General features: G+C 36.8%; 1 protein-coding gene across 1 annotated transcript in view; it reads left to right on the forward strand.

Moving 5' to 3' along the window:
• Window positions 1–13668, forward strand: part of LOC149772634 (sushi, von Willebrand factor type A, EGF and pentraxin domain-containing protein 1-like) — a 112859-nt gene that overhangs the window by 48908 nt on the left and 50283 nt on the right. The gene's annotated exons all lie outside the window — the stretch shown is intronic.

The raw sequence follows: 13668 nt of genomic DNA on the forward strand, positions 1-13668 counted from the left end.
AAATTATTCAAGCTACGTTAAAAATCCAATCACACACACACAATTCCATTCTACGATCCAGAACCAACACTAATTCCGTACTACAGTTCTTGCATTTCAATCCAATTTTGCTTTTGAAATGTAGTGCCACTCAATTCATAATGAACCCATTCATTTCAAACACTCGCAAATACTTATTATTCCTGTCTACAACTGAAAAATATCTATATAAAAAAACGTGTAACTGTGTTTTATGCAAGGGCATGGAGATGCACAAAAACTTGCACCTGAAGCTTGAATAAAACCCCGACTGTGGATAAGACTTTACCCATCGATTACCCCAGCTTGGGGATAAATTCCGACCGTGGCGATTTATTATATATCCTATGACTGCTCCAGCTTGAGGGCAAAATCCAAGCACATCCCTAAAAAGATAACAAGTATAGCGGCTCTTTACCTTCTGTAAATGCTACTTGAGCTTCCTGATGCTGTTGTATCTGCCATTTGACAGAATCACGAATGTGGATATATTTCTTAATTGCCTCTAGTTGTTGAGCTAGTTTAGCTGTATGAAATTCCTTTGTGCAGACTCACTCATTATTAATATTACAACAGTGATTTAATTACACATCACCTGTCAGCACACCGATGATAAGTCAGTTATTTTATAACACACCAACAAGCTTGCCCCTTGCACCCCCCCCCCTTTTTATTTTATTTGGGCACCTGTGGACATGAATCTGCAAGGCTCAAATTGTCATTTTTAATATAAGATCTCAACATTTTTAAGGCCTTAATTTTAAAGACATCCTTAAAACCCCCAAAAGGTTATCAACTGGATCACCAGCCTTCGTTTAGAGTAACAGCAAGTATATATATATATTTAGGTATAAGGAAACACAATAAAAATGTTTGATTTAACAATGACATATTTGCCTCAGGTCTGTGATCCTGAAGTGAATATTAACTGTCCATTTATTTTCTTGGCTTTTCTTTACTAGGAAATTGATTATAGAGATTTCTGCAATGGTGAAGGCAATGTAAAAATTGGTTACTATAACATACTTTTTACGCCATGTTTGAAAAAATAAATCCAATGGAAAGGTTATAGTCTGAAAATCTTCATTAAATTAAGTTAATATAGGGGAAAAAACTTTAAGAGTTCATAAATATTTTTCAGTGCTGAATAAAGATATAACATAACACTTTCTGCTGTGATTTTAATAGTTTCTGAGAGCATGAAAAATTTCTAAAACTATAATGTATAAATGTTTTCAAAAGATTATATTAATATGAGGGAAAAGTCTGTTATGAAATAAACTGACAAGATCTTGTATGAATTCATGTTATCTTTAAATATGATATTTGTGTGAAAATATCTGGAAGAAAAAACAAGATGGTGCCACTCACACATACAATGTGGTTGCCACAGTAGCCATATTAAGAAACTTTTTATCGCTACTTCTGAATGGATAATTGTGTCAGCGTGTCAGCATGTGTACAAAATACTTATGTTGATGTCTAGCAGGTCCTGAATGAGAATTATGGTGCTGTACAGACATCCTATAAGGCCACCAATGTGGCCATCCTGAAAATCTTGGTATAACTACTTCTCCTGAATGAATCGTCATATCAGTGAAAGACTTCTTATGTCTAGTTGGACGTAAATGAAAATAGTGCCAATCTAACCTCCAATATGGCTGTTTTAATGGGCATCTGGAAAACCCCTTCCTTGCTACTTCTCCTAGATGGTTGGTCATTTTGACATTGTGCTTTCACTAGATGACCTATTTGATGTCTGGTTGGCCGTAAATGGAACTATGCATATGGTTTTGATGTCTAGTTGGTCCTAAATGTGGTTTTTGCTGCTCATAAACTTCTAATGGTATTATAGTTGGTTCCTTAATGAAACTGCTGTACAAAATTAAAAGGCCTTCTCACTTTCTGTCAAGTTGGATACAACTATCTTTACCAGCTAGGATTTCTTGATCCTCTTTTTTATACATCAACCCTTCGCATATGTAGTTAGCTAAAACAGTATTTTGAACAATTAATTGCCCTCTTGCAAATACAATCCCAATTGCATGCTTTTACCAGTGTGAGAGCTCCTTATATAAGTAGCTAAGTATTCAGTAACTGAATTTCCACATCCACATGCATCAACTCAGAATTAAAAGTTGCAAAACATATACAAATTTGAAAATCTTGAGACATGTGTCACTTTGCATGGTGGGTGTTATGATTTAAATGCAACAAGGAAATTGAATTAGGGTTAATTTCTTTAAGCTGTATTCAATCATGGGGCCCTGGATTATAGAATGGTCTAGGCATACACATCACTAATCAACTCTCTCTAGTCCAACCAATGTGTGTATATGAGAAAGCTTGCCAGTAGCGTTATGTGTGTTGATTTCTTCCAATAAATATGTTGGCTGCCATGTAAAGTCTATGATGTCCTGAAAAATTGTGTTAAGCTCCATACAAGCAAGCTAAACAATCAATGATATAATGGAACAGTAGACACCATTTTAGCTAAATATGCCAAGAATTGATTTAGAGACTTGGTTAGTGATGATGACTTAAAATTGGCAAGGGATTAAAAAGATAAAAGAAATGACCTTTCATGGCACTGTAATATAACAAATGAGGAAAAACAAAAGTTTATTGCATTTGAACCTTTTGTTTTTTCACAGTTTCAATTTAAGTCATAAGGCCCCTTATTTTGCCTTACCAAACATATAGCAAGTTATTACCTCAAGCCCTAGCACTAATAATGCCTCACAAGTAAGCAGTCTTTTATGAAGTCTCAGGTCTGAGTATATGTCTAGCAATACTTATGTCCAGTTTGTTTATAAAATTCTTTCTCACATGGTACAGTTTTCAGAGAGACACGATAAATTCAACAAGTGTGGTAATGAAGGGACAGGCATTCTTTATTTATGCACACATCCCAAAGGGACATTGCTATGTTTGAATCAACACTGAACTGAAGAATGGAGCATCAGCTGCATCAATTAAAATATTGTGGCCCACACAAAATACTGCAAGGACTATAATCAATTTATGAGTGCAATGGGCATGAATTACTGTAGCAGACTGGAGGAAGTAATCCGAATTTATTAATATCTTGAAGCTAAATATAGTAAAGTTTTCATCTATAATCTGTGGAATCATTTTTGCACACAGTTTGCAGGATTTGTCTTTGGGTCATCGTTTTTCTTTTTCTTCATCTTTCTAGCTTATGGTATCTTGATAAGTCTTATGGTGCCGTGCAACTGCACTTGATGATTACCACAGCCAGTGACATTGTATCAAATCTTCTGGGATCAGATGATTCAGTGCAAATTCCACATAACCTATCACCATCCTCATGTTTGCCATCTGACTTACTAAGTTATTTTGCCTAAATAATAATAAAAACAATCTGGTCTGATGTATTGATAGCGTTCTGAATGACCATAATATATTCTCTGTATCTATCCTAGAAAATCCTGAGTGGATTGCTGTTTGGTTTTAATAAACCAAAGTAATCCAGTGAAAGGCATTTTACAGACACAAGTGTCTGTTTCCTGTATGCAGTGATTAAATGATAGTATTATGTCTTTATTTTTTTAAAACTGATGATACATATGATCACCTTCAATGTGCAATATTAGTTATGTTAATTAACGAGTGGGCAATATTTGAATTTCAAAGATAAAAGTGTATGCCATGATCACTTTAGTAGGATGATTTGTCAAGTGAGGTTATCTTTTCTGTTTGAATAAATATTGTTAACTAAACTATTTTCGCAAGTTATGACATAAGAATGATTCAAAGAAAGAAAATTCATTAAATTGGACATATAAAATGTAATACTGCAACAGAGTCTAGATGAACTATTTCTTCAGAGACACAATCCAGACTCTGTGGCAGCAAAATTATCAAATAGGACACAACTAAGAGACAATCACATTTTCAGTCACAATGGTTTGACAATTATCAATGGCTTGAATTCATTGACTGTGAAGGCAAAGTGATTTGCAGTTACTGCAAAAAAAGTTCCCAAACTGTCACAGATTTTAAATTCTACCAGTGGACTTGTAAGTGTAACTGACAAATTCAGGATTTAATCAAGCAAGTCTCATGATAGTATTATACCTAATAAAGCAAAATGTAGCACAGTATATTCATGACACTTAGGCCAGCATGTACAAAATATTCCTCAAGTTACAGTTGCTAGCACTCCACTAAGAAATGTCATTTTATAATAAATAAAAATGTAATGGAAAAAAAAATCGATAAAGTGATTGCACTCTTTAACATAGCCTACTACCTAACTCAATAATGAAAATGATTTGGTTCATTATATCTTTGTGTTTTATGGAATAAATGCATACATCTGATTGAATTTTAGGCAAGAGACTGAACTTTTGGGTTAAGTTAAAATGTATGTGGAACAAATGCATTTTCTAAAACTACTTGTATCAGTGTGCATTGTGACTTTTCTTTAAGATAACTCTAAATGGTACTGGGTATATATCATTTTCTTCAACTGCACACTGTTGTCTTCCATTTGATTTGATGACTTACAGCTATACTGTCTACACAGTAGGCCTCAACGTCAGGAAAAATTCTGTATACTTCAGTTACAGCTGAAATAAGTTTTGCATTAGTACCTGAATCAGACAAAAAAGGTTGTGTTCTGGTGTGTGAATAGAAATGGCTAAAAGTAATATAGACAAAAGCCATAAGAGTACACAAGTTACATATGAAAACCACCAATTCACTTGCATGTGTGGCATACAAGTTCAAAGATTTGCTTCAAGTTTATTTGTGTACACAGATTGTTCAACTCATAAGATATTTTAAGAGCTATTTCTCTATTGTATGCATAATTCATTTACAAATGTGATTAGTGGGCCACACCGAAGGCCATACTATTAGTTCACTTGGCAATATGGTAACGTCAGCTGAAAAGCATAATCATCCATTAAAAGAGCATTATGATATGAACATTAGGTATTTAGGACATATAGATTTTTCTTTTCCAAATGGAGTCCAAGTAATTATTGCCCAATCCAGGTATAATTTTGTACACAAGTAAAGAACAAAATAAGATAAATCTTCATTTATTTGCAATTGACAATACACTTCTTAATAAATATACACTTTTGCATTTATTTTGTATCACTTGAATAAACAATATTTCTTTCAGTTCATTTTAAACTTTTATTTTATATCACTTGAGTAAACAATATCTCTTTCGTTTCATTTAACACTTAGAAACAGGTTCTTCCAGTTACAATAATCAACTCTGGAAACAATAAACAAACTGGAACTTTTGACCTAATTATATTACATTTACTAGGGTTAAAACAATAAATTCCTTAACATAATAAATTAACAGTTCCAGTTAATCAAACACAAAATCACCTTTTATACAGGGTGTGAACTGTTAATATTTACAGGATAAAGCTTATAGTTTCCAAATTGATTGAAGCTTACATGTTGCAGTTGCTGGCACATATCTATTTCCAGCATGGTTTGCATACATTCCACCTTTAATAATTTTGTTACTTCCCTACCCCACCCCATTCATTAACAAGTATCAAAAATCAGGCTCATTCTAAGGCAAAGTCTGTAACTTGTGTACCACAGTCATCAGAGAGACAAAGATGCAAAACTTTATGATGCCTGTCAAAGGAAGAAAACAGTTTGTTGTTTACCCAAGTTTTGAACCAGTTAACTTGAATTCTCAGACCATCAATTGCTACAGCCCCACTAATTACAATTGTTAGGGAATAATGAGAACTCACCTTCAGTTATCTGTGTATATATATAATTTTAATAACCAAGAATACCGGATGTCTGGGAACATTATAGCATTCAATGGTAACGTCAGAACTGAGATGAGAGAATTAAACAAGCATAGTACATGACATAATATATCCATAAACTATTGACTGGGAAAAATACTACAGAACACCATTTCTGCTGGCAGTAAGATGTTGAACCTATATGTCATAAATATCAGGTTGGACATCTAGGACCAGTAATATTCATAATGGGCAGTACCCACCCCCCACCCCCAAGTGAGAAGGGCCTGATTTGTAATCTAAGCCACCCAACCTATCACAGCCTTTATAGTACTTGAAACAAATATTGAGTAATAGTAAAACAAACTCTGAAAGTTATTAAAACCAATTTGTTATATTTCCATAACTCTGCATAGTTAACTGTGCAAGCAGACTTAAACATATCAGTGTATGACAGTTAAATTGAGCTATAGCATCGATTAACAGAAGCTACGAATTCATCAACAAGCAGTGAACAATCATCTTCACAATAAATGTCAAACATTAGCATCCATAAGCTGTCAAGACAAGTTGTTACACTGGATATATAATCATCCATTTATTTCAAACAAGCTGTGAAAAACGAACCTCACGTCCGCTATATGTACGCTGGCCATTGCAAAGGATGCCTTAATAGATTAATGTTTATCGTCGTGTCTTGACAACCATTTTGCGCGCGCACACCGGAAAGTCGTGCTATATATTTGTTACTTGTGAACGTATTCGTGGGCAGTACGCTATATATTGTTCCTATGGCCGTATTCACGGGCAGAATGCTATATGTTTGTTCTTCGTGAACGTATTTTTGGGCAGTTACTTTGTCATCTTCAACCTAAAGGTCAAAACTGCCCATGAAATATATATATCTGCCCACGAACCGAAAACATGAATAGGACTATAACATAAGTGTATATACTTATTTTCAACATATACATAATTACTATGTAAGAAATACAACCTATGTATATGTATTTTGATTTGAAATGTAAACTATATCATGTCCTTCCCGTAAACCCACTTTCGGGATGACTGCCCACAACGCACCTAAAACGTGTATATATATATATATATATATATATATATATATTGAACTGTTAATAGACACAAAATAAATTCATTTACTTGCCATTATTTGCATCTGAAACTATGTTATATATTCACCGATTAGTAGACTGGTCTATGGGTTCAAAATAATTATTTGTTCGGCATTTATATTTAACAAAGGTTTATATACAGACATAGTTTTCCATCGGAAGACGCTCATTCAATGATCTTCCTTTAGTAGGTTCTATTCAATCCTCGCTTGTGGCGTATCGGTAAAAGATCGTTGCGCACCTTATTAGATGACGCTTATACAGAACTGGTACGTAAAAAAACACATGCATGCACTGCACGTTTTCGGTCGTCCAATTATATTTGTACCATGCCTTTGTGATCATATTTTCCGGAGCCTCTGTGATGCCTTAGTACCTATGGCCCTAATACCCCCAGACCACCGGTACTAGAATATTTTTTAGTTCGCAGGATGATAAATAGTTTGCACTAATGTTTTATCAGCGAATGGTGTTGATGTGTGATGAAGATGACATCTATTGTATGATACTGGGTGAATGCGTTATGGAGAAATCTAGACGTAGCAAGGCGCTTTATGCTTTCGTGTGAAGTATGGCCTATTGCAGATGATCTGTACTGTAATTCCTGGCAAGTGTGACACTGTAGATGACATAGGAGCTTATAATAAGTGTTTTTCGTAAATGTTTGGTTGGCACGGTCATGTCCGTCGATGTTGAGGTGGACCTCGTTCACAGTATAATCAGCCCTCGAATTAGGTTTTCTCTACCGCATCAATCAGGCAAAGGTGCGTCCGACAAGGCGGTCCCTATTAGCAATTCATCTGTTATGTGTCGAATGTCCTGCGCCACACGTTCACGCGTGTCATCTCTATCGTTCGTGAACTCTGTCAGGGAGAATGGTAGCTTCCCATCATGTTGAGAACACATCACAAGTCAGTTGTCGAGGGCAGAGCTTAAGGCGTACGGGAAAGTCTTCGTTGTTTCGGCTCTCATCGCTAACCTAGACAAGATACTGTTACAAAATCATCATGAATATGCATGACAAAGCAAACCTGTATTATAAAACTTCAAGGATAAACAATATATGACTTCTGATCACAGTTTAGGAGCTGAGTAAACACGTATTTCTAGCCCAAAATTCTTCACGAAATTTGCATGAAAAATAAAGGTTTTGTATGTTCCCAGCAAATTTTGGAATTCACAGGTATGCGTTTCAGGACCAAGACTACTATATATAGTCGCTGAATCGTCAATATCCATCGAATATTTCTTTGTAATTAGTAATTGTACTGAGACTGTTTTGTGAAGCCAGAAATTGTGAAAGATACACGTATTCGCAAAACATGTTTACGATATTTTTTTATCAGCGTCGTCTGTGGCATCCGTTACAAAAGATATGCCTCCAGCAAGTGTTATGAATTATGTGCCTTTATTAGGTAACGCAGTCGTGATTCGCGCCAGGCTACACACTAAGGCCAACAGTAATCACTCCACCAATTCCACAAGCAGCATTAACGACTACACACATGAGTGTTCATTTTGCAAGTACCTCGGTTCTCTTGGTGACTTCATCTTGCAGCTGTTTTTCCTCTTCGGATATTTTTTCTCCTCTGTAGCTTTGAGGGTCTATCAGTGTTCTGCAAAAAACGTAATCCTTATTTACAGTTGCTGACATGGCGGCTGTCATGTGCAATAAACATTTACACTTCTAGCCAAATATTGTATATGCTATTCCATGCCATCATATACAGTATTTGCTTGGGAAAATAGTTCTGGAATTTGTGACTTCTTGGGTCATGGCACGGCACTAATTAAAAACATCTCTGTGAACATATATATTATCAGGTTGTTCAAACACTCGAGGCAACGCTAGCAGTCCTGTGACAGGAATGATTCGCTTTAATAAACGTTAAGCATTGAGTAGATCGCTTGCAATATAAAAATATAACAGGGAGGGCAGAACAACTATCTCCAGGTCAAATGCAATTAGATCTATCATTGGGCACCGCTGCGCTAACATCATGGAGAAGTTTCTTGAGGTAGAAAATCCCTTCCAGTCTATGTTTTGCTTACTCTGCGCCTGCTTTGTTCTTGCACCAGACAACTGATCCTGCATTGCAGACTTGTTTGTTACGGATTACATATTTTAATATTAAGGTTTTTATACCGATATATTTTTTATTCGGTTCACGTGAACTTACTTCCGCAAGTAACCTTTACTCAAAGTTCGAACGTGGGGTGTCATTAGATGGGGTTTAGGAATAACTGCCTACGCCAGAAGCCACGTACATGCACTGCACAATTTCATTCTTACAATTATATCTGTTCCATGGCATACATTTTTGGGGGATCATTTTTTCGGCGCCTCTGTGATGACTCAGTGCCTATAGATCTTTTACCGTTATACCCCTCGATGATTTGGGGAAAACATCCAAGCCATTGATACTGGCATTGCGTAGGAAGAAACTCGGGAGAATGTTTCGTAGAGTGGAGTGGGAGTGACTGACATGTGCAGGAGTGACGAGGTTCTTCTGCTTGACCACGTGGTGGCCACTCACTTTGTCTTTATGTGTTGAAGATTAACTCATTCCTGCTCTCTGCCCATAGTTTAATGAAGGGAACACATTCCACTGCTTGAGTAGAACTCCAGCCATTGCCGCTCTGGCTTTTCAGGGGCACTTGGAAGGCATTGATGCTGCTCTAGGCATTTTCTTAGAGGATGCTGTTTTGCAGCCGTGGTTGAGTCTGCTCAGCTCGACAAAGCAAATAATGCTGCCTTGATATTTTTTATCGGGTCCAAAAGTCTATTGTGTCTTTATGGTCCATCACTTTCGATGCAGTGATGTTCTTGCACTTGTTTTCAAAGAGCGTACTTTCTATAATCTTCTCATTTGTAATTAGGCACTACACTCTTTTAAATCTCGTCGCATATCTCATCCATAAAAGTTCCACTTTCCTCCTTACCTTGTGCGGTTGGGTCCATGTAACCGTTTCTTGACCAAGACTGTTTTATGTAGTCATTTAATTTCACATATTCGCAAAGTCGGTGTAATGAGATTATTTTAGCAGCACCATCTGTCACGCCGGTTACAACGGACATTCCTCAAGCAAACATTCCGATTCGGCTATTCTACATACAACATTAACGACTACAAACATTCTTTTGCATTTTACGATTACCTTGTTTCTCTCGTCTAGCATCTGTTTTACTTCTTGAAATATGTGTACCCCTCGTAACATTAAAGGGTTGTCATATATTCTTCTGCAAATAAATGTGATCGTGAAGCACAATTGTTAGTGGCCTTCATGTGCTGTACTCATTCGCACTTCTAACCAACTATTATAGTTGCTAGTACAACTGTAATACAGTGATATAGAAGATTTACATGGAGGAATATTGCTAGTGTTTGTGCTTTCTTAGGAAATGGCACTGTACTAATTTTCTGCCTTTCTGATTTCCGAAACGACCTTTATTGTCTTCATGCAAAACCTCTTGAATAGACATATGCGAATATGCTGAATAATAGTCATGAATTTTCTCTTCTTACCTGGGTCAGTGTTTGCGAAACAAATACAACGGGGACTAAAACCAGCGTGTATTTGTTGGTGTACTTAACCTCATTATAATAGAAACAATCCTTTGGTTTATTAATGCATGGTACTGCATTCTGTAACGTGGTGTTTTTACGTGTAAATATCGTCACCCTTAGGTCACGATAGCACTCTGATATGTAGACGAATGTCGTTTCAAACAAATTTGACTTAGATGTTGGCCTGCATGTAGGCCAATAGCTGCTCATGTCTTATGAGAGGTATGCAACGCGGAAAAGTCGGTTTCGAGCAATCGCTATTAACATATTATTAAATCGAGTATCGATTTGTGAGTTATATGAGGAAAAGTCACCTCCATGTCGAGCAAGAGCACCTAGAATTGTATTATGCTGTCTCGTCAGTATAGGTATGTGACTTGCTAATGTGGCAACGTCTCCCGTTGTGGCCAACCCAAATAGGTTTGTATCGATTTCACCAATGAAAGGCAACATTGCCCTTTTTGACATGTTTGAAGGTTGAAAAACACTTTTTCGAATTACCTCGTTAATTAATGAGATTGTTGTGTTAAAATGTGCATTCAATGTAAGACGTATTGCATTTAATTGCTGAAGAAGGGAATTATTGTAGCTACATTTTACATCTTTAACACAATACTTTATAGGTTCGACTGAAATATTCTCTGGAAGCTGTATTTGAAAAGTGTTGATCCACTTTTCACCTGAACACTATACTGGTGGGAGAGACTGGAAGATAACTCCATAGTTCAATCTTTGCTCTTCCGCTGCAGACCCTGGATTCAGAGTCAGGAAAAGCATCCCAACGACCCAAATCCACATTCCACCAATACCATAAAGAAAAAAAGAGAGATTTGGGAAATTTGCCTGCAAAAGAAGAAGAAAAAATAAATAGAAGCCATGAGGAATTAACGGATTGTCTGAGAGGACCAGAATTATTTCTTCCAATTACGAAAAAATTCCCTTCTGAATTTTGTATTGAAATCAATGTCGAAATATTCGAACTAGTCGTTTGCGACGTGTATTCGATTGTTTGCGTGTTCTGTGAAATGCTTCTTTTAATGCCTAGAGACATTCTCCGTTGGTTGCCATGATGGCGTGGATTCATCGGGCCACTTAACCATATAATGTTTTTTCCCCGAAATCCATTTGGATTTCATAAGTTTATCAACTGAGTGCAATTCTGCAATATTGTCAGTTGGTACGACTTCATTGCTCGCTTGATCATGTGGTGCCTGAGTCGATTGAGGGACTATGTCGTCTACATTCGGTGTTGGAGGTCGATAATCCCTAGGGTCTTTATAATGCATAAGTCTGTTGTCGTGTACAACTGATTTTATTTCTTTATTGTCGGAACAACGGCGTAATCTGTAGGTGTTATTCGGACCTAAATGAGTAATGTAATACGGACCCTCTCATCCGGGGTAAGGCTTTTGTGTTAACCCTACGGGTATATGAGAGATGTGTAGGTGGACATAATCTTCAACGCGGAATGACGGCTCCTATGCTTTCTGATCGAACCTTTTTTGTGTTTTGCGCTTCGCGGGTGTTTGCTTTAGCTAGTTCTTGAGCTATTTGTAATTTTTGAATTAACTGATCTATGTATTGTTGTGTTTGCTTTTGGACAGTCTATCGAGATGTAAGAGACACATCTAGAGGTAAAGTCATTTCTTTCTCAAAGACTATGTAATAAGGTGAGTAGCCAGTTGAGTTAACTGCTGGGCTCATTCGGAATGCCATCATTATGCTGGGGAAAAGCGACGGTATATCATCTTGGTGTTTGCCGCAGTAGGCTCTTAGGGCTTGTCTGATTGTTCTATTCATACGCTCACACGCAACATTTGTTTGAGGGTGGTATGAACTGGTATGGTGACGTGTTACTTGGAATAGTTCACAGAGTGCTAGGACAATCTGAGACATACAATTTAGTCCATGATCACTGACAAGCGTTCGCGTTTTAGAAAACACTGGCTTTTTCCATTGCTGTCTGTGAACGCAAAGGAAAGGCTTCACACCAATGTGAAAAACCTTCCTTACTTTTTGGCATGCACAAAGAGTCCATGTGCCACCGAGAAAATACATCTTCCGGAAGTTATGGGTGCAATGGGGCCTTTCGAGCATTTGTGTCTCGTTTAATGAGTTGACATTGAGAGCATGATGTAATGTAGTAATACCCATTTTTGATACATTTTAGGCCAAAAGTATTTTTGCTTGATAGCTTAATAGGTTCTTTGGACACCTAAATGACAACATCCTGCCTTTAAATCGTGATAAGACAGAAGGACATCGTGTCTTAAGTTTGTTGGTAGCGCACCTGTTTTATGAGTTGATCTGAGGAAGTTTTGTGTTTTGTCCGAGGCTGAAAAACATGATGTAAGACACCATTGATTAGTTCATACTGACTTTAAACGGAATAGCTTCTGCGCGGAGAGTATTTTTTGGTAATTCTCCTTGCTCTAAGTAGGCATACATGTCCTTGAAATCAAGGCACTCGCGCTGATATTGGACGATATCTGGTAGTTATAAAGAAGGGTAAATTAATGTGATATCATTAGTGTCTACTGCAGATATGATTTAGACATCTTCATTAACGTAGTATAATGTAATTTCTGTTATTTTTTTATCTATAGACTGAACAGATGACTCTGATTAAGTGGTATGTGTGTCTATGTAATCTGGAAATTTCTTCGCTTCACTGTGGGTGCAATCAGTTTGTTTTTAGTGTCGACGTGAACGTGTATCTGCATTTCTGTTTTTATGTCCTGGAGTGTATACAATGTCGAAATCGTATTTTTGCAAACGAAGTGACCAACGAATTGATCCAGTTAAAGTGTGTCTAACTGTCTTAAGCCACACTAGTGCTTTGTGATCTGTAATGACGGTGAGATTCTGATGTGATAGGTAAACATATGTTCAGATACCCTCCAAAACAGCTAAACATTCTTGTTCAGTAACTGACCAATGCTTTTCATTGTTTGTTAAAGGTCGTCAATCATAAGCAATATGTTCCTTGTCATCTGTCCCTGTTTGAGACAGAATATACCCTAGAGCTGTACCACTAGCATCACATGTGAACCTAAATGTTTTGTTAAAATCAGGATAAGCCATAATAGGTGATGAGGTCAACGCTGTCTTAAGAGTGTCATATGCCTCATGACACTTATCTGGCCAACGGAATGAACTGTCTTTGTGCAACAATTTATTTAATGGCGT

The sequence above is a fragment of the Sinohyriopsis cumingii genome, unplaced genomic scaffold (assembly GCF_028554795.1).
Source record: "Sinohyriopsis cumingii isolate HCF-2022 unplaced genomic scaffold, ASM2855479v2 utg001328l, whole genome shotgun sequence".
NCBI classification, from domain to species: Eukaryota; Metazoa; Mollusca; class Bivalvia; order Unionida; family Unionidae; genus Sinohyriopsis; species Sinohyriopsis cumingii.